The sequence below is a fragment of the Aotus nancymaae genome, unplaced genomic scaffold (genome assembly GCF_030222135.1).
Source record: "Aotus nancymaae isolate 86718 unplaced genomic scaffold, 86718_ANA_hifiasm-v0.15.2.pri h1tg000059l, whole genome shotgun sequence".
Taxonomy (NCBI): domain Eukaryota; kingdom Metazoa; phylum Chordata; class Mammalia; order Primates; family Aotidae; genus Aotus; species Aotus nancymaae.
In genome coordinates this window covers 15,656,292-15,683,269 of record NW_026988473.1, presented here as the reverse complement: position 1 = coordinate 15,683,269, position 26,978 = coordinate 15,656,292, and the positions used below count along the sequence as shown (strand labels likewise).

At 48.2% G+C, this 26,978-nt stretch overlaps 1 pseudogene; it reads left to right on the top strand.

Annotated features, from left to right (window-relative positions):
* The first annotated feature begins 20,459 nt into the window (after window positions 1–20,459).
* On the top strand, window positions 20,460–21,099 carry LOC105717438 (E3 ubiquitin-protein ligase RNF5-like; annotated as a pseudogene).
* Window positions 21,100–26,978: the final 5,879 nt, after the last annotated feature.

Genomic DNA, 26,978 nt, shown 5'->3' with positions numbered 1-26,978 from the left:
GAGGGGGTGCTTTCACCAGATGTGCGAGGGGCGGGGCCGGCCTGCTGGGGAGACCTCTGGCAGCTCGCGCTCGCGATCTGAGCTTAATTAAACTTCTCCCGAGGCCTTGGCTGACTGATTGACCCAGTGATCCAAAAAAAATCAGAGAGGCCCAGATCTCCCCAAACGCCCCGGCAGAGCGAAGTTGGGAAGTTGGCTTTCGGTTTCCAGACTTGGGCCTTTGGATTCAGCCTCCCTCCCCTGCGCCCCCCGATCCGCGGCGCTGTCCAGGATCCACAGCTCGAAAGCTCAGTGAAGCCTCGCGGGCCTGGGCCCCCACACCCGATTTCTTAAGAAGGGAAGGATAGCGGCTACGGGGCGGGAAGGAGGCAAGGTTTTGATACCGCCTTGGTCAGTAGCTCCCCTGCCTTGCTCATCTGCTTTAGGTTTTATGAGCAGGAGGCGTCACCGATTATTTTCCAAAATTTTCAGCCATTCGGGTATTTTCAGCCATTCAGCCTTCACGGTTTGCTTCTATATCCACATTCCACCTCTATTATATATTTTAATCGACTTTTATTTTATTAACTTTTTATTTAAATTAAATAGTTTCCCTTTTTTAGATAGCTTTGCCCTAAGCAATAACATTGGCAAAGTTACAGGCTGAAAATAAATTCAAAACTATTAAAATGAAAAATGTACATGTGGGCTGGTCCGAGTGCAATGGTGTTTACAACTAATCGATCACTAATCCAGTTACCGATTTCTTTCTTTCTTTTCTTTATTCTTTCCTTCTCCACTCACACTGCTTCACTTGACTCTTATTTACAAAAAAATAAAAAATAAATAAATAAATAAAAAAGGCCGGATGTGGTGGCTCACGCCTGTAATCCCAGCATTTTGGGAGGCTGAGACAGGCCGATCACAAGGTGAGGAGTTCGAGACCAACCTGGCAAATATGATGAGGCCCCATCTCTACTAAAAATACAAAAATTAGCCGGGCATGGTGGCAGGTGCCTATAGTCGCAGCTAGTTGGGAGGCTAAGGCAGGAGAATCGCTTGAACCTGGAAGGCAGAGGTTGCAGTGAACCAAGATCATTCCACTGCACTCCAGCTTGGACGACAGAGGGAGACTCCATCTCAAAAAAAAAAAAAAAAAAAAAAAAAAAAAAAAAAGTGTGTTTGTTAGCTAAATTGTCTTGTCTATCACATGTGGCGAAAAACTCGTAATTGCTGGACACCAGGGCTCATGCTTGTAACCCCAGCACTTTGGGAGGTCAAGACTGGAGAATCACTTGAACCCAAGAGTTTGAGACGATCCTGGGCAACATGGTAAAACCCCATCTCTACTAAAAACACAAAAATTAGCGGTATAGTGGCCTGCGCCTGTAGTCCCAACTACCTAGGAGGCTGAGGTGGGAGGATTGGTTGAGCCAGGGAGGTTGAGGCTGCAGTGAGCTATGATGGCGCCACTGCACTCCAGCCTGGGCGACAGTGAGACCCTGTCTCAAAAACAAACAAACAAACAAAAACTCTGGAGGTAATACTACCTAACATATTGAGTGACTGTCAATAATCTGGCACTGTTCTAAGCACTTTACACATTCTTACTCCTTATGACACCATAGAAGGTGGGTGTTTACATTTTTAAGGAGAAAAATGAGGCACAGAGAGGTTAGGTAACTTGCCTAACCAGGATGCAAACTCCACTTGGCTGTCTCCAGAGCCTACATAGCTGCCCTATCCACGGAGGACCCGCAATTTCTCAAAATCTTACCCCCTTTTCAAGGCCAAGTTCAAATGTCAGGGTCTGGATGAGGCCACCTGGGAGCTGGGCAGCACAGGGTACAGGCATAGGGGGAGAAGAATCTTCTCAGCCAGGGTTCAGCTATAGGTTTTGCTGTTACTAATTGTATGATCTGAAGCTTTTAGTTTCTTCATCTGTACAATCAGCAGAATCATAATTTCTTCACACACCCTTGATCCGACCAACTCAGGACATCTCTCCCAGTTTAGAATTCTTTTCTTTCTAAGGCTCAGTTTGGGCTCCTCCCACGTGCTCTCCTGGCATTGGGTACTTACCTGGATGGTGGCACTTAATAGCACCATACTGTTAAGTACCTGCTTCCCTCACTAGACCGGAAGCTCCTTGAGCACAAAGCCTTGCCTTGGTCACTGCTGCGTATCCAGTACCTAGCCCAGTGCCTGGCGCATGGTGGCCACCCGTTAAAATAGTATTGAGAGAGTGAGCAAAGTGGGCCCTGAGTAGAAGAAGGCCTTCCCTTTCCCCTCCAGACTGATGGAGCCATCCGCACAGAGGGCCAAAGGACCCACTGGCCTCCCAAGGACACACTCTGTAACAGCGGGCAGCACTGGCATCACTACCCAAGGAAGCCAATGGGCTGACCCTGAGAGGTCCCCACAGGGCTGGTTGAGTTAGTGACAGAAATGCCAACGAGCGTTAAGGGACTGCATTCAGGAATCTCTCAGCACTGAGAAACTACTGGTTACTTAGGCTAAGTGCAAGGGTCTATGTTTTGCAAACTTCAGCTCTTTCTCACAGCGGTCATAGAAGGTAGGTCAATCAGCCTTTAAATTTTGTGGAACAATTTTGTAAAGCACCCTTTAAAGCACCTTTTTTAAAAAGCACCTTTGGGATCCAAAGGGTGCCTCCAGGCATTTCTTTTCATACTCCCTAGATCCGCCCCCGTCCCCTCTACCTGGATGGGACAAAATTTCTCATTTCCCATGTTTCGTTTTCTTCTTTTTTTTAATTTTTTATTTCCATAGGTTATTGGGGAACACGTGGTGTTTGGTTACATGACTAAGTTCTGTAGTGGTGATTTGTGAAATTCTGGTGCACTCATCACCCAAGCAGTATACACTGCACTCAATTTGTCATCTTTTATCCCTCACCCCCTTCCCATCCCTTCCCCTTGAGTCCCCAAAGTCCACTGTGTCATTCTTCTGCCTTTGCATCCTCATAGCTTAGCTCCCACTTATGAGTGAGAACATACGATGTCTGGTTTTCCATTCCCGAGTTACATCACTCAGAATAATATCATTTTCTTCTTTGAAATAAAATAACCCATACATGCATCTCTGATGTACGTAACACTCCCTATTTTGAACATCGTGTCTACGCTCCTCCATTGACCATGGAAACACCTAGAAATTCCCCCTTCCATATTAAAACTACATTTCCCAGACTGCCATTCTCATCTGGAAAGAGAACAAAAAGCCTATGTCAGACCATGTGTCTTCTATTTTAGGGTTGGAAAATCTGGTCACTAACTTGGATAAAGATTGCTATGCCCATAGACTAATTCTTCTGGCCCCAGGCAGACATGAATTTCCCAGGCCTCAAAGATTGGGGGTTGGGATGGGTTATTACAGCAAACAAAACCTTCAATTAGAGGCAGAAATAAAGACTTGGCATAAGACTTTTAGAAGATGGATGACCCCTGCCCGTCTATTTTCTTTCTGCAACAGCCCTTACCACCACCACCACCTCTTCCCTCTCTCCATTTCCTTTCCTTTCCCCTTCTTCCAGATTCTTCTCTTAATTGTACCATCGTACCACTCCCTTGCCCCCACCCCACCCCCGCTTGCCCACACCCATTCTTTAACTGTTTAGTATAAAATCCAGCCCACCAGACTGAGGTTTTCTTCGACCCAAATGTTATTTTCAGAAGGAGCCATTGAGGTTGGGGAGTAATTGCAGTGTTGGGCCTCTGCAAGCCAAGCTGAAAATAATCAGCAAGGCAGATGGGGCGGGAAGAGAGTGTGGTGCCCTTCCACCAAAGAGTGAGAGAAACCCAACAGGATGAGTCAGAGAGGCGAGCGCCAGGCTGAGCCAGCTGGGCTTACGGCTGGGAGTTCAGTTAAGGGGAAACTGCCCAAGGTGTTGGGGCCTCTGACTGAAGCCTGATCCAGGATGGTTCCTGGCTGCACATCACAAGTCCATAATTCTTGTGACAGCCGCTAAGCTTCTCTTGCTCTTACTCAGTTGGACCATAGGAGCCAGTAGGCCAAACTGGAACTCAGCCGTGCCAGTTGGCTCGCCCATCTCTGCAGCGTTTCTCCACTTTGGCACTATTGGCAGTCTGGGCTGGGTGATTCTTTGTTGTGGGGAGCTGTCCTGGGTGTCGTAGGATGTTTGTCAATATCCCTGACCTCTACCCTCTCAATGCTAATAGGATACACATTTACATTCACGTCCAGTTGTGAGAGTCAGAAACGTCCCTGGGAAGGCAAAAATCAGCCCTTGTTGAAAACCACTAGGCTAGAGTGATCCAGGCCTACTCAAGAGTCACATCACCTGTCCCCATGGTGGCGCCATTACCTTGCATTCCATCCAAATGGGCCTAGATCCAAACATTGGCCAACACCTGTTTCCAAAGGCCACTGTTAGATGCCTCAAACTCAGCACGAGCGCCTACCATGTGCCAGGCACTATACTTCATTGCTGACGATGAAGCAGTGGAAAATACAGACATGGTTTCTGCCTCATGGAAATTACAGGTGTATTGGAGAAAGACAGGCATTCAATAACCACCAGTGAGAGGTGGGGAAATAAAAGAAATGGGAAGCTATAAGGCTACAGGAGAGGGTTTCCGACCTTGGTGAGGGAGTCAAGAAAGGCTCTTGGAGGAAATAAGGAATTAGCCAGTTGGAGATTTGGGGGTAAGGGAGTATTCTGTAGAGGAGGGGCAGAGTGTTCAGATGCCTTGAGTTAAGAGAGACTGTTAAATATTTCAGAAACCCAAAGAAGTCTGTCATGGACCAGGCTCAGGACAGTGGGAAGGCATTTTCTCCTCTCACCCCCAAACTTGCATTTCCTGTACTCCTTGTATAGGTTTCTAGCACAAGCATGTACACTCAGGATCGTATTTAACTGTATTTAAACCACCACCCCCTCTATTCTCACTCAACCCCCCTTAGTCACCCAGTTACCAAGTTCCGTCATTCTCCCACCAAAATCTCTCTGCAAACTGTCTCCTTGTCTCTGTTCCCGCCACCAAAGCCCTGATCTGATGCAGGCTCTCTTTATTACTCAGCTGAATTTGTGAAATAGCTTCCTAACGAGTCATCCTCCAGTCCCTCCCTCGAGAAAGACACAGATTTGATCATGTCTTCCCAGGCTTAAAAACCCTCCATGGCTTCCAGAGGCCTGTGGGACAGCCTGCTTCCCTCCCATGGCCTTCAGATGCTCTTCAGTACCTGATCCCAAAGTACCGCCGCCTCCCCACTCTCAGATCACCAGCCACACCCCATAGACCTCCATACTTTTGCCGGTCTCTTTGTCTGAAATGCCCTTTCTCAATTAAAACCATTGGGAAATTCCCACACCTATTTTAAAACCCAGCCAAAATGAACTCATGATACTCTGCCATTCCCTCTAAAAAGCCTCCTCTTCATTCTTCCCCCTTTTTTCACTGGGCTTTATATATTGTCATGAGTTTACCAGTGGTCATGTTGACCATAGTTATCTATTTAAACCCAGCTCTTCCCCCAGCATCTCAGGACCTCAAGGGCAGATAATGTAGTGGATACTGCTGGCTGGCTGCCCAACATCCATTCTCCCCCTTCCAGCTTCTTAAGAGAAACTAATGCAATGCAAGGCATAGTTCATTATTTAGAATATGAGCTAAGCTGCTGTGACAGACCCAGAGTACAGAGACTGAAGAAGCAAGCCCATGGGTCTCCGTGGAAGCTGACCCGGAACCTGGCCCTAACTAATCAGTGTGCAGCAGAGTCCTTGCTGGTTCACTCACATACACGATCCCCTTTTTAAATAACAGAACTGATTTTTGTCTGAGCAGATGGCTGCCTCATTAAAGACTACATTTCCCAACCTCCCTTGCTGCTCAATGTGGCCAGGAGTCTAAGTTCTCCCCCAACGAACAATGAGCAGAAATAATCAGACCACTTCTAAGCTGGGCCCTCAAAAGCATTGTGCATGTGCTTCCCTGACCCTTCTGCCCTTCTCCCTCCCTGGGAGATGATAGAAATTTGAAGCCATCTTCTTGGACCTAGAGAGGGAAACCACATTTGGAGGATGGCCAAGCCCTCCTCTCAGTCTTTGACTGCTTTTTTTTTTTTTTTTGCTGAACTCATATGAAAGAGACAAACATTCTATTTTGCTTACACTTGTATGAGTTGTCTCTGTGTTACAGCTTTTCCCATGCTGTACAAAATACACGTGACTGGCTTTCCCAAATCTTGAGAATTGGTTCTGAGATGAGCCTGTGACCTAGTTAGGGCCAATAGATGCCAGGAAGGTTTGACTTGGGTTTCTAGGAAAGAGTACACTTGTTTTTATCAGGCAGCTTCATGGACAATCTTCTCTCTCTTGGCCAGGCATGGCGGCTCATGCCTGTAATCCAAGCACTTTGGAGGCCAAGGCGGGCGGATCACCTGAGGCCAGGAGTTCAAGACAATCTTCTCTCTCTCTCTTTCCCTGGACATTGCAGAGCCTGGAACCAGGGCAGTCTCCTGCTACCAGCCTAAGGATGGTGCCACACACAGAGGAGGGCGGAGTCCAGGGCATCGCAGGGAACTAGAATTGGTTTTTCTGGACTCATCAAATCAGAAGCCCCTACGGTGTTAGTCTGCTTGGGCTGCTATAACAAAATACCATGAACTGAGTGGCTTCAACAACAGAAATTTATTTTGCCACAGTTCTGGAAGCTAAAAGTCCAAGATCAAGGTGCCATCAAAGTTGGTTTCTGGTGAGGCCTGTCTTCTGGCTTGCAGATAGCCGCCTTCTCATTGGGACCTCACGTGGCCTCTTCTCTGTGTATGCATAGAGAAAGACAGAGCTCTCTGATATCTCTTCCAGATAGGACTGCTATCCTTTGAAGAAGAGGAAGAGATACCACAAATCTCTGTCTCTTCTTATAAGAACACCAGTCCTATTGGATTAGGACCTTATCCTTACGACCTTATCTAACATTAATAACTGCCATAAAGGCCCTATCTCCAAATGCAGTTCACAGAAAGACATTTGCTGGCTTTAACACATGAATGTGGAGGAGACATAATTCAGTTCATAACATCAACCTACCTCTGGACCTCCATCTAAGTGAGCCAACAAATGTCCTTCCATTGAGGCCAGCTCAAGTTGGTTTTCCTCACACCTTACCTTCCAATATTTCACTCCTCTTCCTATCCCTCCTGTTCTTGGACAGACCCCAATGCACAGAAAGTATCAATCAGTATTTGTGGAATGAACGCTCGATTGCTATTTTTCTTGTTGTGCCTGCAACGACTACCTCACAGATAAGCTGTAATCCCTTCTCTTTCCTCTGCCCTGCAAGTATGTATTATTGCTGTTCCTCCCCTTTTTTTCATATGAGCAAATTCAGGCTTAGAGAGGTAAAATCACTTGTTCAGAGTTAGGTGACCGAGCTGGCTTTGACCTCAGGTCTGAGAGCTCCAGCCTGAACTCTTAACCAGAGTGCTTGGTGGGAGAGCTTTGGAATGTGGTGGCATCTTCTGTGGTCTTATAACTTAAGCAGGCATGGGGAAGAATATGGTGAGGCCCCAGCCCCATAAGGTCAGTAGTGACAGGGAGGAAGTTAGGACTAGATTGAAACACAGTCACCGAAGTGAAGCACAGGCCAGTGAAGACCACCAGGCAATCCAGGTCAAGTATGCAAAGGGAGTGGCCAGCTCGGTCGGTTGGGGTCTCCTGACACCAACAAGGGGGATGAGAAGAGACACAGCCCCAGGTGGACTTCAGGGGGGAATGTGATCACCAGCATCGAGAGTCCACCGTCCCTTACTCGGCAGGAGCCCTGAAGCAGGCGAGGGGCAGCCACAGGAGCAGGAGGCAGCCCTGGAGAGGTCTGTGCCCTGGTCATTTGTTTGGTTTGTTGTCACATCTGTTCCTTGCCTATGTTCTGCTCAGTATCTTGGAGAGCAAATCGCATGCCCCAGACCCGCTTTGCCAGCTGGCTTCTGATTAGTTTTACCCAATGAAAGGTTCTGGAGGAAGATGGGGAGGGGCAGGGGAAGAAGAGAAGTCTGGGTATTCCTCCTGATCCCCAGATCTGGGTGGCGACTCTGGCTGTGAGTTCATGCCTTCGTGGCTCCAGCTCCCTTGGGCAGCCCAGCTCCTGGGCTCCTGAACCTCCTCCCCTTCCCTTTGTTGCCCCAGCCTTGAGAGCAACCCCCTTGGTGGTGGGTGGCAGTTTCCTGCTGCTGCTCATCTCTTGTTTGCCTCTCCATCCCCAGGTGCCCTTTCAACATTTCCAACCATTTCTTCTATGCTGATCCTGGGTCCTGGTCTTCTGCCTGGGCCCCGCCTGGCACCCCAGCTGGAAGGAGACAGTCACGGTCCTCATCTCCTATGGCAGCTGCGGATCGAGGCAGTCTTACTGGGCAGAGTGGCAGGAAGGGGCACCAAGTGTGGGCAGAAGCCCTATCCTGTGGCCAGGCCACCAGGGTGCCCTTTAGGTGACCATGAACAGAACTTAGCAGCCTCCTAACCTCCTCACTGGATCCCAGACCAGGAGCCCTGGCAATTGGTGCAGCTAAGTCTGTAGAATGACTTCATTCTGTCACTCATGTTCTCCCAGCCTCCAGAGATTCCCAGCTGGGCCAATCCCTACCTCTGTGACCCCAGCAAGTCACTTAACCTTGCTGTACCTCAGTGTCCTTGCCTGGATTACACAGAGACTAATAGTGCCACCTCGAGTGCAGTGACGATGAAAGAAAGGAAAACTTGGCACAACGCCTGGCACAGAGTCAGTGGTCAATAAATCAGAACAGCGGTCATTGTTAACAATAATAATGCCTGGGCAGTGCAGTGCCAGAGGACCTTTGGAGAGCAGGGGCACCTGAGAAGGGGAGGGAGGTTTTACAGTCTCTCCTGCCACTTTAGAGTGAAGACTGGATCCAGGGCCGGGGCTGGGGTGGTAGAGGTCACCAGGGCTACACAAGCACCAGGCGCTGCTCCTGAGTGTTCATTCTGTGCCTGGTTGTGTGCAAAACAGGGAATCGTGTCCTGTGCAGTGTTGCGTTTAATCCTCCAACTGCTGAAAGAGGTATGTGTCTGTTACCATCAACGACGACATTCCCATTTTTTTTCTTTTTTTGAGACAAAGTTTCACTCCAGGCTGGAGTGCCGTGGTGGGACCTCGGCTCACTGCAACTTCCACTCCCCAGGTTCAAGCAATTCTGTCTCAGCCTCCCAAGTAGCTGAGATTATAGGTACCTGCCACCATGCCCAGCTAATTTTTGTGTTTTTAGTAGGTTTCTCCATGTTGGCCAGGCTGGTCTCGAACTCCTGACCTCAGGTGATCCACCCACCTTGGCCTCTCAAAGTGCTGGGATTACAGGTGTGAGCCACTGCGCCTGGCCGATATCCCCATTTTATAAAGCTGTTGAGCCTCAGAAAGATTCAGGAATCTGCCTAAGGTCACATAGCCAGAATGGTGCAGAGCCAGAATGCCAGCCAACCCTATCTTATTAAAAACTCCAGGCGAGGCAAGGTGGCTCAGGCTTGTAATCCTAGCCCTTTGGGAGGCCAAGTTGAGTGGATCACCTGAGGTCAGGAGCTTGAGACCAGTCTGGCCAACTTGTTGAAACCCTGTCTCTACTAAAAGCCCAAAAATTAGCCAGGCATGGTGACACACATCTTTAATCCCAACTACTTGGGAGGCTGAGGAAGGAGAATTGCTTGAACCTGGGAGGTGGAGGTTGCAGTGAGCCAAGATGGTGCCACTGCATTCCAGCCTATGTGACGGAAGTGAGACTCCATCTCAAAAAAAAAAACCTCCAGCCTCCCCAGGAGGGGTTCATGGGTCTTTCTCTGCCCATGGCTCTGGCATGAGCAGGCGCTTGTCCTGGTGTTTGAGTCGAGAAGGTGGGGGGCCCCACATATAGATAGATCACTCTCAAAACCAGTCTGTGGCCCAGCCCAGGCCTCCAGACCTGTTCCTCCTTTGGGATGTGTGCCAGGTGTTGGAAGCAAGGAGCAGTCTTAGAAAGGGTGGAATTACCAGGAGGTTGCTGGACTCACAGGAGCTGTGAGACCTTAGGCGAGTGACATCATTAGGCCTTTGAGCCTTGATTTCCTCGTCTGTGAAATGACCATAATACCTACCTATCAGTAGGTGCCTAGTAAATGTAAGTGTTCCTGCCTCTTCCCTTTCTTCCTTCTTTTTTCTGGAACCCCAGAGCCTCCACTGACGACTTTATCACTTAGCTGCAGGGCCCCCACTTCCCAGAATCTTCCCAGGCTGCGGCCCGGCCTCTGAGCCTTTTAGGAGACAGCGGTTTCACCGTCCTTCACTTGTGGCCTGCCGTGGGCCAGCACCCCCAAGAGCAAAGGCCACAGAGCTGGGAGGCTCAGGCCCCACCCTCTTCGTAAACACCAGTTGGGCACCAACTGACCTCAGGAGGGAAGTGTTCCACTGAGACCCTCCCCTTCCAGCCCTGCCGGCCTCTGTATGTTCCAGGGGAAGTGCCAGACAAATCTGGCATCCTGGCACCCAGGCCACCCCCGTCCTGGAAATAGTCACTCAGAGCCAAACCTCTGGCTGAAGGCGGAAGGCAGTTAAAAATCCCTGAGCATGTCCCCCCTACCCTCGAAAATATCACCCTGGCCCGTCCTAGACAGGGCAAGATCTAATTTAATTTAATTTTTAAAGTATTATTTGTAGAGACGCAGTCTTGCTATGTTGCCCAGGCTGGTCTCAAATTCCTGGGCTCAAGCAATCCTCCCTCCTCAGCCTCCCAAAGTGCTGGGATTACAGGCATGAGCCACTGCGCCTGGCCTAATTTAAATATTTCTAATGATCTTGATGACATACTTTACTGTTACTGCTTATTAAAGACAGAAATTGAATATAACAAAAATTAATCGTTTTCATTTTGAGCGCTGGGGTTATGTGTGTTTTTATTATTCTTTGTAACATCCTTCTCTGTATTATTAAAACTTCTCTAAGTAAACACATTTTTAAATAAATAAGATTAGTACAGGTTTATTAGAGAAAAATTTAGAAAATACCAAAAGTATAAAGGGGAAGATAAGAATCACTAAAATCTCTCCTCTGGAACCAGACCGCCAATATATCAGCTTATTTCCTTCTGGTTCTTTTTTTTAGCGTATTTTTTTAAAATTCTTTTTACCAAACACATGGAATCACATTGTCGAATAACCTTTATTCCCCTTAACAATATGTTTTAAACAATTTCTCATGCCCTATTTACTTTAGAACACTTCTTTTTAGTCTTTTTTTCCATGGAATCATGAATAACATATTTTTTTCTATTTCCTTTTTTAGACATTTGTTTGTTTGTTTGTTTCTTATTTCAGACCTTCACTCTGAGAATAAGGTTTTTTGGTTTTTGTTTTTGAGACAGAATCTCACTCTGTCGCCCAGGCTGGAGTGGAGTGGCACTGTAACCTCCACCTCCCAGGTTCAAGTGATTCTCCTGCCTCAGCCTCCCAAGTATCTGGGATCACAGTCACACACCACCACTCCTGGCTAATTTTTGTATTTTTAGTAGAGACAGGGTTTCACTATGTTGATCAGGCTGGTCTTGAACTCCTGATCTCAAATGATCCACCTGCCTCAGCCTCAGGTATTTTTTATTACTACAGTATATATGGATCTCATTAAGATCATATTCTTTATACCTTTTATTATATTTTCTTATTTTAGAAGTAATACACTTTAGTTGAAGAAAAATTAGAGGCCGGGCATGATGGCTCAGCCTTGTAAGCCTAGCACTTTGCGAGGCTGAGGTAGGTGGATCGCTTGCTCACAGGAGTGCGAGACCAGCCTGGGCAACATGGTGAAACCCCATCTCCGCAAAAAATACAAAAATTATCCAGGCACGGTGGCAGGCGCCAAGTCCTAGCTACTCAGGAGGCTGAGGTAGGAGGAACACCTGAGCCCAGAAGGTCTAGGCTGTGGTGAGCTGTGATTGTGCCACTGTACTCCAGCCTGGGTGACAGAGTGAGATCCTGTCTCAAAAAGTAAAAATTTAAAAATAGAAAAATTAGCAGATACAGATAAGCAAACAAAAGATAAATAAATAAGCAAATAAAATCCTTATAGCCCAGCACCCTGAAATAATCTCTTCTAACATTTTAGCTTTTAACCTTCCTTTTTTTCTACGTACATATGGATGTATATAAACACATATTTTAAAATAAAATTGTGTGGGTTAAGAGTTAAAGACTTAAATCAAATAAAATAAGATAAAATAAAATTGGGACAAGGTGAAACCCCGTCTCTACTAAAAATACAAAAAAATTAGCTGGGCATGGTGGTGCGCGTCTGTAATCCCAGCTACTCGGGAGGTTGAGGCAGGAGAATTGCTTGAACCCAGGAGGTGGAGGTTGTGGTGAGCCAAGATCGTGCCATTGCACTCCAGTCTGAGTAACAACAGCGAAACACCGTCTCAAAAAAAATAAATAAATAAAATAAAATAAAATTGGGGCTAGGTGAGGTGGCTCACGCCTGTAATCCCAGCACCTTGGGAGGCCGAGGCGGGCGGATCACCTGAGGTCAAGAGTTGGAGACCAACCTGACCAACATGGAGAAACCCCGTCTCTACTGAAAATACAAAAATTGGCCAGGCGTGGTGACACGTGCCTGTAATCCCAACTACTTAGGAGGCTGAGGCAGGAGAATCGCTTGAACCCGGGAGGCAGAGGTTGCAGTGAGCCGAGATAGCACCATTGCACCCCAGCCTGGGCAACAACAGCGAGACTCCATCTCAAATAAACAAATAAATAAAATTGGAATCATACAATTCATACTCTTTTTAATTTGCATTTTTGTTTACTTAATATATTTTATATTGATTAGGATTATTTCAGCTACAAATAACAGAAAACCCAAAGTAACAGTAGCTGAAGCTTATTAATTTCTCTCTCTAGTAAGTGACGTCCTGCAGCAAGCAGCCCAGGTTGGCTCTGCAGCTCCGTGACCATCAGGGACCAGACTCCTTCTAATCGACGCTCTCCATCCCCCACGCATGGCTTCCACCTCAGGACCGAAGACTGCTGTTCACATCCTCACTCCAGAAACTGAAGAAGGAAGAAACAAAGAAGAGAGCAGCTTTCCTCTCCAAGGACACTGCTATCATCTGAATACATCCCCCTCGGATTCATATGTTGAGTAGGTGGCACTTTTAGCAGGTGATTAAGTCATGAGGGCAGAGCCTTCATGAATGAGACTAGTGCCCTTATCAAAAAGGCTCAAGGGAGCTGTTTTCTCTTTCACCACGTGAGGACGCAGCAAGAAGGCACCATCTTGGAAGCACTGCGAGCAGGCCCTCACCAGATACTGAATCTGCTGGGACCTTGATTTTGGACTTTCCAGTCTCCAGAACTGTGAGCAATAAATTTTCGTCGTTTGTAAATTACCCAGTCGAAGGTAATTTTGTTATAGCAACAAGAACGGACTAAGAGAGATACTTCCCGGTTCCCGGAATTCACATGCATCTCTTCTGCTTATATCCTGTTTGCCAGCATGTAGTCCATGGCCACTGGGAAATAGGCTATTTATCTAAACGGGTTCTGTTACTATGGCAAAAGGGGAGAATGGATATGGGGAGCAACTGGTATCTCTACCATACATCACAAACATCTTTCCAGCATACGTAGTTTTGTATCCTGCTTTCTTACATTTTGGTGAACATTTCCCCATATCATTAAATATTCTTTGAAATTATTATTTTTTCTTTTGTTTTTAATGAGACAGGGTCTTGCTCTGTCACCCAGGCTGGCGTGCAGTGGCATGATCATGGCTCACTGCAGCTTTGACCTCCTGGGCCCAAGCAATTCTCCCTCCTCACCTTCCAGTGTACTTGGGACTACAGGCACATACCACCGAGCCTCACTAATTTTTGTATTTTTTGTAGAAACAGGGTTTTGTCATGTTGCCCAGACTGGCCTGAAACTCCCGGGTTCAAGAAATCCACCCACCTTGGCCTCCCAAAATGCAAGGATTATAGGCATGAGCCATCATGCACAGCTGAATATTTAAATTCCTAATTTTTCTTAACTAAGAATAATACTTAATTATTAATTAAGAATATGTAAATTCTTAATTTTTAATAGCTGCTTAATATTCTGTTATATGTACGTAGCATCACTTATGGGTCTTATTACTTGATATCTGGTGTCAAGAGATACCATTATTATTATTATTATTATTATTATTCTAAATAAGCCTCTTTTATCTTTAAAACTCATCAGAGAAAGAGATGCCAAGCTTTCCTCTCCGCTCTGTGGGTGCCAACCTCAGATATTTTGCTGGGGAGTCAGGGTGGTATCTGCTTAGAAAGCTGGCTGAAGGGGCTGATTTTGTTCCTGTTAACAAACGAATTTTTTTAGCAACTGATACATCCTGCTGCTCCTGTCGCAGGGGAAGTCACAGGAGTGGCAGGGCCCGGTGGGCAGTTCCACCATAGGTCGTGGCGGGGGGGTGGGGGGTGGAGGGGCCTCAGGGAGTAGTGGGGAGTGGGGGAGTAAGAAGAAATTACAAACTCTCAGGACCAAGGGAGGGCCTGTCCCTGGAAAGACTCGGTGGACTCAATGGGACCCATTCATTCTTTTTTTTCTTGCCTCTTTTTTTTTTTTTTTTTTTTTGAGATGGAGACTTGCTCTGTTGCCCAGGCTGGAGTACAGTGGTGCAATCTAGGCTCACTGCAACCTCCACCTCCTGGGATCAAGTGATTCTCCTGCCTCAGCCTCCCAAGTAGCTGGGATTACAGGCATGCACCACCACACCCAGCTAATTTTTGTATCTCTAGTAGAGACCGGGTTTCATCATGTTGGCCAAGATGGTCTCCATCACCTGACCTCGTGATCCGCCCACCTTGGCCTCCCAAAGTGCTGGGATTATAAGCTAAGCCACCGCACCTGGCCCCATTGATTCTTTATTCAGGTTCAACAAATACTTTTGAGCCTGTAGCCTATGTGCCTGACCCTGGGGAAGTCTCAGAGAAGTCGTGGTCCCTGCTCTTACGTGGTCCCTGCTCTTCTGGAGGGCAGCTAACTCTAAATTCTCAAACATTAGAGTTCAACCTGGTGAGTTGCCTGAAATGAAGAATCCCGGGGCCCACATCCAAAAATCTGATACAATAGGTGATGGTGCGCCTAGACTCTGTCACTCTCCCAAGGTGACCCTGATGAGGGTGATCAGGGACGGACCATTCTGGGGGAGAAATATCACTCAAAGCCCTTGGAAGAAACCTCCTAAACTAGGCAAACCTGGAGTCTCCATCTGCCCGGTAGATAATTTGAACCTCAATTAAACCTTAGGCTAGAGCCAGGCACTGTGGCTCACACCTGTAATCCCTCAGCCTCAGGAGGCCGAGGCGGATGGATCACGAGGTCAGGAGCTCGAGACTATCCTGGCTAACATGGTAAAACACCATCTCTACTAAAAATACAAAAAATTAGCTAGGTGTGGTGGCACACACCTGTAGTCTTATCTACTCATGAAGCTGAAGCAGGAGAATCGCTTGAACCCGGGAGGCAGAGATTGCAGTGAGCTGAGATCGTGCCACTGCACTCCAGCCTGGGCAACAGAGTAAGACTTTGTCTGAAAAACAAACAAACAAACAAAAACCCTTAGGCTATTATGGAATAATGGGGACACCTGTCAGACAGACCTGACCCCAAATCATAACTCCATCCTTCGGTAACTGAACGACCTCAGGCACATTAGTTCTCCTCTGTAAACCTCAGTCTCCTCATCTGTAAAATGAAGATAATCATAGGGCTTCACATGTGAAATTAAATGTTAAAAAGCATAGCAGAGTTCTGGCACTCAATATATGCCAGATATTATTATTAAATTAATTAAAATTTATGTGTTAATTAAGTTTGCCTCTAGGTGAGTAATTACAGCAGAGGACTGGAAACAAGGAATGTGAAGCAGCTTGTACACTGCCTAACTTATGGTGGTGGGTATTCAATAAATGCTTATTATTATTTTATTATTATGAGCACCCTCACATACATTTTAACTCTAGGCCTTATTATCTCTGCATCTGTATCTAACACACAATTTTATCCTCCCTGTAGAAATCATGGCCAGGCGAGGTGGCTTATGCCTGTAATCCTAGCACTTTGGAAGGTGGAGGCAGGCAGATCACTTGAGGTCAGGAGTTCGAGACCAGCCTGGCCAACGTGGTGAACTCTCATCTCTACTAAAAATACAAAAATTAGCCGATTGTGGTGGCTCACACCTGTAGTCCCAGTTACTCGGGGGTCTGAGGCAGAAGAATTGCTTGAACCCTGGTGGTAGAGGTTACAGATCCTGGGTGGCAGAGAGCTGAGATGGGGCCACTGCACTCCAGCCTGAGCAACAGTGCCAGATTCTGTCTCAAAAAAAAAAAAGAAAAGAAAGAAAGAAATCATGGCTGGGTGTGGTGGTTTACGCCTGTAATCCCAACACTCTAGGAGGCTGAGGCAGGAGGATCACTTGAGCCCAGGGGTTTGTGACAGCCTGGGCAATGTGACAAAACCCTGTCTCTACCAAAAAAAAATTTTTTAAATTAGCTGAGCGTGGTGGCATGCAACTGTAGTTCCAGCTTCTCAGGAGGCTGAGGTAGGAGGATTGCTTGAGCCCAGGAGGTCAAGGCTACAGTGAGTTGTGATTGTGACACTGCACTCCAGCCTTGGCAACAGAGCCAAGTCTCTAAATAAATAAATAAATATGCAATTGTTAATTTGGGGGCTCTGGCCAGGCACGGTGGCTCACGCCTATAATCCCAGCATTTTGGGAGGCCTAGGCAAGCAGATCACTTGAGGTCAGGAGTTTGAGACCAGCCTGGGCAATACGGTGAGGCCCCCCCCCCCCATCTCTACTAAAAATATAAAAATTAGCCGGGCATGATGGCACACACCTGTACTCCCAGCTACTCAAGAGGCTGAGGCAGGAGAATCACTTGAACCAGGAGGCAGAGGTTGCAGTGAGCCAAGATCATGCCACTGCACTCCAGCCTGGGAAATAGAGTCAGATCCAGCTCAAAAAAAAAGGTGGAGCTCCAAATGTCAAAAAAAAAAAAAGGCAAAAAAAAAAAAAAAGCTCCAAAATGTCAGCTTAATGTCTATTCCCAGTGCCTGCCCCAAAATGAAAGGGATTTTCTCAGCAACTTCCAGAAGGATGTGCAGGTGGCAGGCGGGTAAGATGAGGATGAGTAAGAACTTCAGGTTTATGCTTCCAACCCCCTGCTTTTGGGAGAGCCTATGCCTGGGCTGAACTCCAAGAGCCAGGGAGCTATGGAGGCCTGAGGCTGCTGTGAGGCAAGCGGGAGGATGCAGGGTCACTGTTGATAATGATATTTTCAAGTGCTCATGGACGGTGTGGTTACCATGGTAATGCTGATGGCTCTGAACAAGCTGCAGCCTCTCTTGAGTTGTGAATCAGGTTCAGCTTTATTTATTAAGAAAGAAAACCAATGCCCCAACCTGCGGAGGGCAACGCAAAGCTGCAGGTGGAGGCCACGGTGTGAATCAGCAGGTGCGTCGGCAGTGAGACGCACAGCCCCTGGGCCTCCTGACGTCAGCGAGCCCAGCCCACCACAGAGCCTGGAAAAACCCACAGGGCCAGCCGGGGAAGCCAGTATCGCAAACTGTCACCCAGGCGGGAACACACAAACAGAATCCACACTGCTGGGTGGAAGCCACTTAATAGGGAGCAGGTTCCATTTTCTCAGCTTTGGCTCAAAGGACAGACTCAGAGGACTCTGCCTCTATGAGAGTCTTCAGAGCCCAAGGAAATGGGGTACCCCCAGCCCAACCTCAGCAAGTGAAGGTCAAGCTCTGGCAGTGAGATGGCCCATGCTGAGCTGACCACCTAGCAATGTGACACAATAGGAGTGCCCTCCCCGATGTCCTTGGGGAAATCAGTCAGCCCTCTGAGAGCAGGAGGGTCCTGGAAAGACAAGGAAGGCCACAAAAATGTTCTCACATGGCCTAAACTTATAGTCATGCCCCTTTTTCCAAATCTCGTGCCGGGGAGTGGGTAGAGACTTCTGATGGAGCCTGGCCTGTGTCATCCCCCCATGGGGAGGCCCACAGTAACAGTGACAGTGACACACTGGAATCCTCTTTCAGGGCTTGGACACTGTCCCAGAATCCTAGACTTTAGGTATAGGGGCCATAAAACAGCACTTTGGGAGGCCGAGGCGGGTGGATCACGAGGTCAAGAGATCGAGACCATCCTGGTCAACATGGTGAAACCCCGTCTCTACTGAAAATACAAAAAATTAGCTGGGCATGGTGGTGCGTGCCTGTAATCACAGCTACTCAGGAGGCTGAGACAGGGGAATTGCTTGAACCCAGGAGGCGGAGGTTGCGATGAGCCGAGATCGCGCCATTGCACTCCAGCCTGGGTAACAAGAGTGAAGCTCCGTCTCAAAAAAAAAAAAAAAAAAAAAACTACTGGTTTGCCTGGATTCACTGTTGATCCCACTGACTGAGCTAAAGCCTCTGATTTCTTCCCCTTCCTGGCTCCAGTATCCTGGTGGGCCCACTTCCTAACCAGTACAGGACTCCAGGCCCTTGTCTCCACCCACTGCCTTCATTATTTGGCAGAATATTATAGTGCGTAGGCCAGTGGGTGCCGAAGGCAGGGCAGATGGATTTAAGTCCTCCTGCCGCTTATCTGCTATGTGGCTGAGTCTCCATTCCCCTGTCTGTAATACAGGTGTGATAATAATGACAGCACCACTCACTGAGTAGTTCTGAGGATGAAATGTGATAATATCTGCAAGTGTTTAGTGCAGAGCCTGACGGCCCGTGGTCAGTGCCGGATAACTGTTTACCATTGTTAACTTCAGTTCAGGCTTCATCATATCCCGCCTGGAGAACAGCAACAGCCTCAGAACTCCACAGGCTGGTCTTGCTCACCCCTAATCTGCTGTCCACACCACAGCAGAGTGGTTGATCTAAAATGCATCTGATCATGTCATTATCCTCCTTAAATTCAAACAGTGGGGCCAGGCACGGTGGCTCACACCTGTAATCCCAGCACTTTGGGAGGCCAAGGCAGGTGAATCACTGGAGGCCAGGAGTTCGAGACCAGCGTGGCCAACATAATGAAACTAAAAATACAAAAATGAGCTAGGCGTGGTGGCATGAGCCTGTAATCCCAGCTACTTGGGAGGCTGAAGCAGAATGGATTGAACCTGGGAGGTGAAGTTGCATTGAGCTGAGATTGCACCACTGCACTCCAGCCTGGGCAACAGAGTAAGACTCTGTTTCAAAAAAAAAAAAAAATCGAACAGTGGCTCCCATTTGCTTTCAGGATAACTTGTAGGATTTCTTAGAGTGCCTAGGGCCCTGACCATCTAGCCCCTGGCTACCCTCTCCAGCCCTGTATCTCCCTACGCCCTCCCATCCTTGTTAAGTTTCAGCCACATCCAACCATTAGCAGCATCTCCAAGGTGCCAGGCTCTGCCATACCTCCAGGATTTTTGCCATGTTCTTCCCTTTACCCAGAATGCCTTTTTCTTTTTGTCCAGCTAGAAAACACCTGCTCATCCTTCAAGACCACATCAAGATCCCTCTATACTGTGAAATGTTCTTGTCCCCTCCTTGAGAGCAGAGTAGATCACTGCCCCCTCAGAGCCACTTTGGTACTTTCTATAAAGATTTATGGCCGGGTGCAGTGGCTCACACCTGTCATCTCAACACTTTCGGAGTCTGCAGAATTGCCTGAGGCCAGGAGTTCAAGATAAGCCTGAACCACATAGCAAATATTGAAAAATTTTAATACAAAAAAATTTAAAAATTAGCCAGGCATGGTGGTGCAGGTCTATAGTCCCAGTTGCTCAGGAGGCTGAGGTAGGAGGATTGCTTGAACCCAGGAGTTCAAGTGAGCCATGACTGTACCACTGCATCCTGGCCTGGGTGACAGAGCAGGACCCTGTCTCTAAAAAATAAAAATAAAAATAAATTACCGTCCGTGCCTGTGACACTTTCAGCTTCTTGAGGGTAGCATTGATTCAAATGTCTGTACCCCTAGAACATACATGTGTGCCATCACATTCACGAGAGATGACTGTGACTCAGTGAATTAATGAATGAAAACAAAAACTCCATTTATAGCCATTTATAGAAGAGGAAACTGAGGCCCAGATAGGAGGGTCAGGCATGGTGGCGCATGCCTGTAATCCCAGCTACTTGGGAAGCTGAGGCAGGAGAATGACTTGAACTTGGGAGACGGAGGTTGCAGTGAGCCAAGATTGCTCCACTGCACTCCAGCCTTGGTGAGAAGAGTGAAACTCAGGAAAGAAGGAAGGAAGGATGGGAGGAAGGGAGGGAGGGAGGGAGGGAGAGAAGGAAGGAAGGAGGGAGGGAGGGAGGGAAGGGAGAGAAATGACTGAGCTTCTAAGCAGCCGGGTTAAGAGCCCTGCATGGGAGTAAGGACAGATGAAATCTTAGAGCTGATTTAGGGGGACTGAAGGGTACCTGGGGCGAAGCAAAATCCGCAATGGCAGCAGCGGAGGAGGAGTACAGGGGGAGGCGCCCCGAAGGGCCAAATCGCGAGTGGAGCGAGGCGGGGCGGGCGCGACCTTTGAATGTAATATATGTTTGGAGACTGCCCTGGAAGCTGTGGTCAGTGTGTGTGGCCACCTGTACTGTTGGCCATGTCTTCATCAGTGGCTGGAGACACGGCCAGAACGGCAAGAGTGTCCAGTGTGTAAAGCTGGGATCAGCAGAGAGAAGGTTGTCCCGCTTTATGGGCAAGGGAGCCAGAAGCCCTAGGATCCCAGATTAAAAATTCCACGCCGTCCCCAGGGCCAGAGACCAGCTCCAGAGAGCAGAGGGGGGTTCCAGCCATTTGGTGACACCGGGGGCTTCCACTTCTCATTTGGTGCTGCTTTTCCCTTTGGCTTTTTCACCACCGTCTTCAATACCCATGAGCCTTTCCGCCGGGGTACAGGTGTGGATCTGGGACAGGGTCACCCGGCCTCCAGCTGGCAGGATTCCTTCTTCCGGTTTCTCGCCATCTTCTTCTATTTTTGGCTGCTCAGTATTTGAGCTATGACTCCTTCCTGCCCACCTCCAGCCAGAGGAGAATCAGTATTGGGGGTCCCTGCTGACCCTTCCTTACTCCTGGACCCCCTTGACCCCTCTATTTCTGTTGGCTAAGGCCAGCCCTGGCCATTCTGTAGGACGTCTTAACATAGGATGTGAGAGTCTTCTGCTCAGAGGCTCACTCAATAATATTGTAATTCTCTGCCCTGGGGGAGGAGGATGGACTGAGAGACTGTCTTTTTCCTCTTCTGAGTCTTTGCTTTCTCTGATTTCTTGATTTGATCTTGAAAGGTGGGCAAGGCTCCCTCTGACTCTCCCCCACTCCCATCTTACCGATTTAATTTAATTTTTCACTCCCCATAGTCTAATATGGATTCTGACTCTTAAGTGCTTCCTCTGTCTCACTACCTCCTTTAATATAAATTCAATAAAAAAGGGGTGAAATGTAAAAAAAAAGAAATCTGAGAGCAGAGCGTTTTCTGACGCTTCACACCACACAAGCCCGCTACACACTAGGGCTCATGTGATCCTCACCAGGCAGGGCCCTACAAACAAGACACGTGTTGTGTTCTCCCCACTTTTGGATGAACAAACTGAGACTCAGATTTAAATGACTCCCCAGGTCGGTAGAAGAACCAGAACTGAATCCATTACTTCCCAAGCATTGGGCGTGTAGCCTCTGCCAGGCTCTCTGCTGGGCACAGGGGATACTGAGGCAGACGGAACACAGTCCCTGCCCCTCTAGGTGGCCAACTGCATAATGGCAAAAGTACAGTTTCTCAAGTCAGACAGAATCTGTGTTTGAATCTCGACTTTCCCACTGACTAGCCTTGGGAGCCTGAGCTGGTTCCTAACCTCCACACCTCATGTCTTGAGTCTCAGATTCAAAATATAACCTAGATCAAACCAGCCTCATGCTCAAACCCTCCAAAGGCATCAGCTTGGAGTAAAATCCATCTGTGACCCAGTCACTGCTCCTGTATCCAGCTCATTTCCTATTTCTGTTCACCTCTTTTCCCATCCTCGGATGCACTGGCTCCTAGCTAGACCTGGAGCAAGACAGGCACCTCCAGTCTCTGACCTTTGCCCTTCTTTTCCCTCTCCTGGATGTACTTTCTCCAGATGGACACATGGCTAACTTATTCCTGTCGCTCAGGTCTCCAGCTTCTCACAGAGGCCATCCCTGGCCAGATGCAGTGGCTCATGCACTTGGGAGTAGTCCCAGCACTTGGGAGACCGAGGTGGGCAGATGGCTTGAGCCCAGGAGTTCGAGACCAGCCTGGGCAATATGGTGAAACCCCGTCTCTACAAAAAATACAAAAATTAGCCAGGCATGGGCCAGGGATGGTGGCTCACACCTGTAATGTCAGCACTTTAGAAGCCAAGACAGGCAGATCACTTGAGGTCAGAAGTTTGACACCAGCCTGGCCAACATGGCAAAACCCTGTCTCTACTAAAAATACAAAAATTAGCTGGGCATGGTGGCCCATGCCTGTAGTCCCAGCTACTTGGGAGGCTGAGGCATGAGAATCACTTAAAGCCAGAAGGCAGAGGTTGCAGTGAGCCAAGACTGCACCACTGCACTGCAGCCTGGGCAACAGAGCAAGAAACTCCCTCTCAAAAAAACAAAAAAACAAAAACCCAGGCACGGTAGCACATGCCTATAGTCCCAGCTATTCAGGAGGTTGAGGTGTGAGAAATGCTTGAGCCCAGGAGGTTGAGGCCGCAGTGAGCTGTGATCGTGTTACTATACTCCAGCCTGGGCAACAGAGTGAGACCCTGCCTCAGGAAAGATAAAAAAAAGCCCATCCCTGACCATAGTGTCCAAAACAGTAGCCCTGTCACTGTCAACTGTACTTTTCTTCAAAGCACTGTCTCTATATTATACAACCCGATACTACCTCTATTTGACATTTGTTAATGACCCGTCTCTCCCACTAGTACCTAAGGGTACAGATACACCATTTTGTTTACTCCTCTGTGCCTAGAACAGTGCCTGGCACATAGTGGGAGCTCAATAAAGTTTTGTTACACAAATAAGTCAATGACCCTCACTTTCCTCTCCTTTGAAATGATACATATAGCTATGTAGAATTAAATGATGTTGGCTCGAAACAGTGGCTCATCCCTGAAACCACAGCACTTTGGGAGGCCGAGGCAGGCGAATCACTTGAGATCAGGAGTTCGAGACTAGCCTGGCCAACATGGCAAAACCCTGTCTCTACTAAAAATACAAAAATTAACCAGACGCGGCGGCAGGCCCTGTAATCCCGGCTACTTGGGAGGCTGAGGCAGGAGAATCACTTGAACCTGGGAGGCGGAGGTTATAGTGAGCCAAGATCGCACCACTAGGCCGGGCGCGGTGGCTCACACCTGTAATCCCAGCACTTTGGGAGGCTGAGGTGGGTGGATCACGAGGTCAAGAGATCGAGACCATCCTGGTCAACATGGTGAAACCCCGTCTCTAATAAAAATACAAAAAAATTAGCTGGGCATGGTGGTGCGTGCCTGTAATCCCAGCTACTCAGGAGGCTGAGGCAGGAGAATTGCCTGAACCCAGGAGGCGGAGGTTGCAGTGAGCCGAGATCGTGCCATTGCACTCCAGCCTGGGTAACAAGAGTGAAACTCCGTCTCAAAAAAAAAAGGTAGCACCACTGTGGTGCACTCCAGCCTGGGCAACAGAGTGAGGCTCCATTCTAAAAAAAAAAAGAAAAAGAAAAAGAAAAACTTATAAAAAAGAGAATTAAATGATGTCATACATGGAGGATGCCTTGCCTGGTGCAGGAGCTTCGTTGGCACACAGTAATGGTTGCTGCTGTTATTGTCATTGTTCTTGCTGTTGTTTTGGTGCTCGCCAGCTCATGGGGGAGACGGGTGTAATTTGTGATAATAATAAAGCTCTTGGGCCGGGCGCAGTGGCTCACACCTGTAATCCCAGCACTTTGGGAGGCTGAGGCGAGTGGATCACGAGGTCAGGAGATCGAGACCATCCTGGCCAGCATGGTGAAACCCCATCTCTACTAAATACAAAAAATTAGCCAGGTGTGGTAGTGCATGCCTGTAGTCCCAGCTACTTGGGAGGCTGAGGCAAGGGAATCACTTGAACCTGGGAAGTGGAGATTGCAGTGAGCTAACACCACTGCACTCTAGCCTGGGCAACACAGCGAGACTCTGTCTCAAAAAAAAATAAAAATAATAATAATCTTATTCCTGAGCCTTCTGCTCCACTTTGGGGTGTGGGCAGCAGCCCCTCCATCTGCCTGAACAGCAGGGCCTGAAACTTTTATCTGGACTGCCAAGGTCACCCTCTGGGTCTGGCCCTGATGGTGGGAGACCTCTCTCTCTGGGGCCTGCCTGGGCTAGGGGTAGTGGGCAGAGCCCAGCCCAGGCCTCAGAAACCCGTGATTTCCCCCCAGAGCAGGCCACACATCAAAGACAATCTCAGAGGGGCGAGGCCTCAGGATAAATGGAAGATTAAAGAAGGCTCGATCTCCACAAGGCCACAGGGAGAGGCGGCCAGCAGGCGACCACAGCAGGGAGGCCCTGACACAGCTCTGGCAGTGGCCATCTTGGGGGGTAAGAGGAGAGAAGGGGGCCCGGTCCTTGGCAAGGGGAGCCAGGAGGAGACCTTAGCATAGGGGGTGCTCCTTGTGATTAAATCTGGATGCAGGGCTCCTTTCCATGCCAGCTTCTTAACCCTTTCCCAACCAGGAGGCAGCAGGGAGCTCAGGACAGGAAGCCCTGGGCCTCTCTTCAGGAGACTTGGTTTGGTCATTGGGGTTTGCTCTCTCCAGCAAGGGAGCCTGTAATGAGGACCTCCTGGCCCCAGTCTTCCTCCCCAGGGAAGGTCTGTAATTAGTGCAGGAGGCAAGGCTGGGGAAGCGCAGACAATGTCATTTGAACCAGGATGAGACAGGGCTCAATTGCTAGTCTGCACTTTTTTATTTTCCTGGTGCCATTTCATATACAAAACTCCAGCAAACTTAACCCTTTCCTGGTTGGGCCCAGATGCCAGGGTTTCAGCTGGGCATAGCATCCATTACTGTGCCTAAAGTACGCCACTCTCACCTCCACCACAAACACCCCAGTACAGGTGAGCCATGGTTTCAGACTTCCTCAACACTAGCCAATCCATCATCCAACCAGCCTTTGCCAAATGCCACCAGATGCCAAGCACCAAGGGGAGGGGACCCAAGGGAAAGTCTCCCTTCCTGTTAACAAGGAGCTGACGATCCCTCTGAGCAGTGGGGGGAACACACACTCGAAACAGGTGGCAGGCAATGGAAGGGAAAGTGGATGCTTCTGAGGACCAGCACAGCGCAGGGAAGGAAGCCGGATGGAGGCAGAGTACACACGATGGGGGCAGGGAGAATGGGCGTGTGGTAAGCGCTCAGTAAATATGTTCCAAGGGAGATATCTTCCTGGAACAGAGCTTTTCTGCAATCAGGGCCTGAGGGCTGAACCCACAGACACAAGGGAGGTGGGCAAAGGCAGCCCCCAGGTGGAGATGGATGTCAGAGCTATTGCGACAGGCAGAGGCTATTGCCTCCTCCCCAGTGCTCCTGGAACATCCATTCTGAATCCGTGAACTACCAGTTTATCTCACACTGGACTACACCTGCCTGATTACAGATATGCCTCCTCCACTAGATTGCAAGCAGCCAGAGGGCTTTGTCTATTCACCTCTGGTCTCGGGGGGCCTCAGCACTGATCCTGGCACACGAGGTGCTCGATAAATGCTCTTGATTGTTTATTTTTTAATTTTTTTTTTTTATTTTTGGGGGGAATGGAGTCTTGCTCTGTTGCCCAGGCTGGAGTGCAGTGGTGCAATCTTGGCTCACTGCACCCTCCACCTCCTGGGTTCAAGCAGTTCTCCTGTCTCAGCCTCCTGAGTAGCTGGAATTACAGTGCACACCACCACACCTGGCTAATTTTTGTATTTTTAGTAGAGATAGGGTTTTACCATATTGGTCAGGCTGGTCTGGAACTCCTAACCTCAGGTGACCCACATGCCTTGGCCTACCAAAGTGCTGGAATTACAGGCGTGAGCCACCACTCCTGGCCAATAAATGCTCTTTAAATAGACGATAAGGCTTGCATGAGATGGTGAGAGAAGTGAGGAAGAATCCACCTCTACAGACTTTCCCAGGGAGGATGCAAACTGTGGCCCCACTTCCCTTGCAAATCATAAAGCAGTATTTCTAACATATAAAGTTTAGTTTCTAGAAATCAATAAGACCAACTACCAATTTTTAAAGGTCAAGGGATGTGCATAGTCTACAGAAAAGGACACATAAATTGTCCTAACACATCTAAAAAGATCCTCAATCCTACTCAAGATAAATGCAAATCTAAAATTTACTGGAGGCTGAGCTGAGTGGCTCACACCTGTAATCCCAACACTTTAGGAGGCTGAGGCGGGAGGATCACTTGAGGCCAGAAGTTGAGACCAGCCTGAGCAACATAGTGAGACCCCATCTCTACAAATAATAATAACAAATTATCTAGGCATGGTGGCACATGCCTGTGGTCCCAGCTACTCATATAGCTGATGTGGGAGGATTGCTTGAGCCCAGGAGGTCGAGGCTACAGTGAGCCATAACTGTGCTGCTGCACTCCAGCCTGGGCAACAGAGCAAGACCTTGTCTCCAAAAAATAAATAAATAAAATACACTGGAAACCATTTCTTATTGATCAGATTAGAAAATTCCATAAGTTTGATAATATCCTTTCTTTGAGAGACTATAGAACAATCAGCAGTGTCGTATATTCCTGATGGGAGTGTACATTGGTACAAGATATTTGAGAATACCTGCCAACATTATAAATGCACGTTCTCTTGGACCCAGCAATCCTACTTCTGAGAATTTATCCTCCATGCAGCGCTTGAACAAGTCTATCCTTGCAGCACTGTTTGTTATAGCAAAAAACTAGAAACAATCCAATTGTCCATTCTCGGGGACAGGTAAAT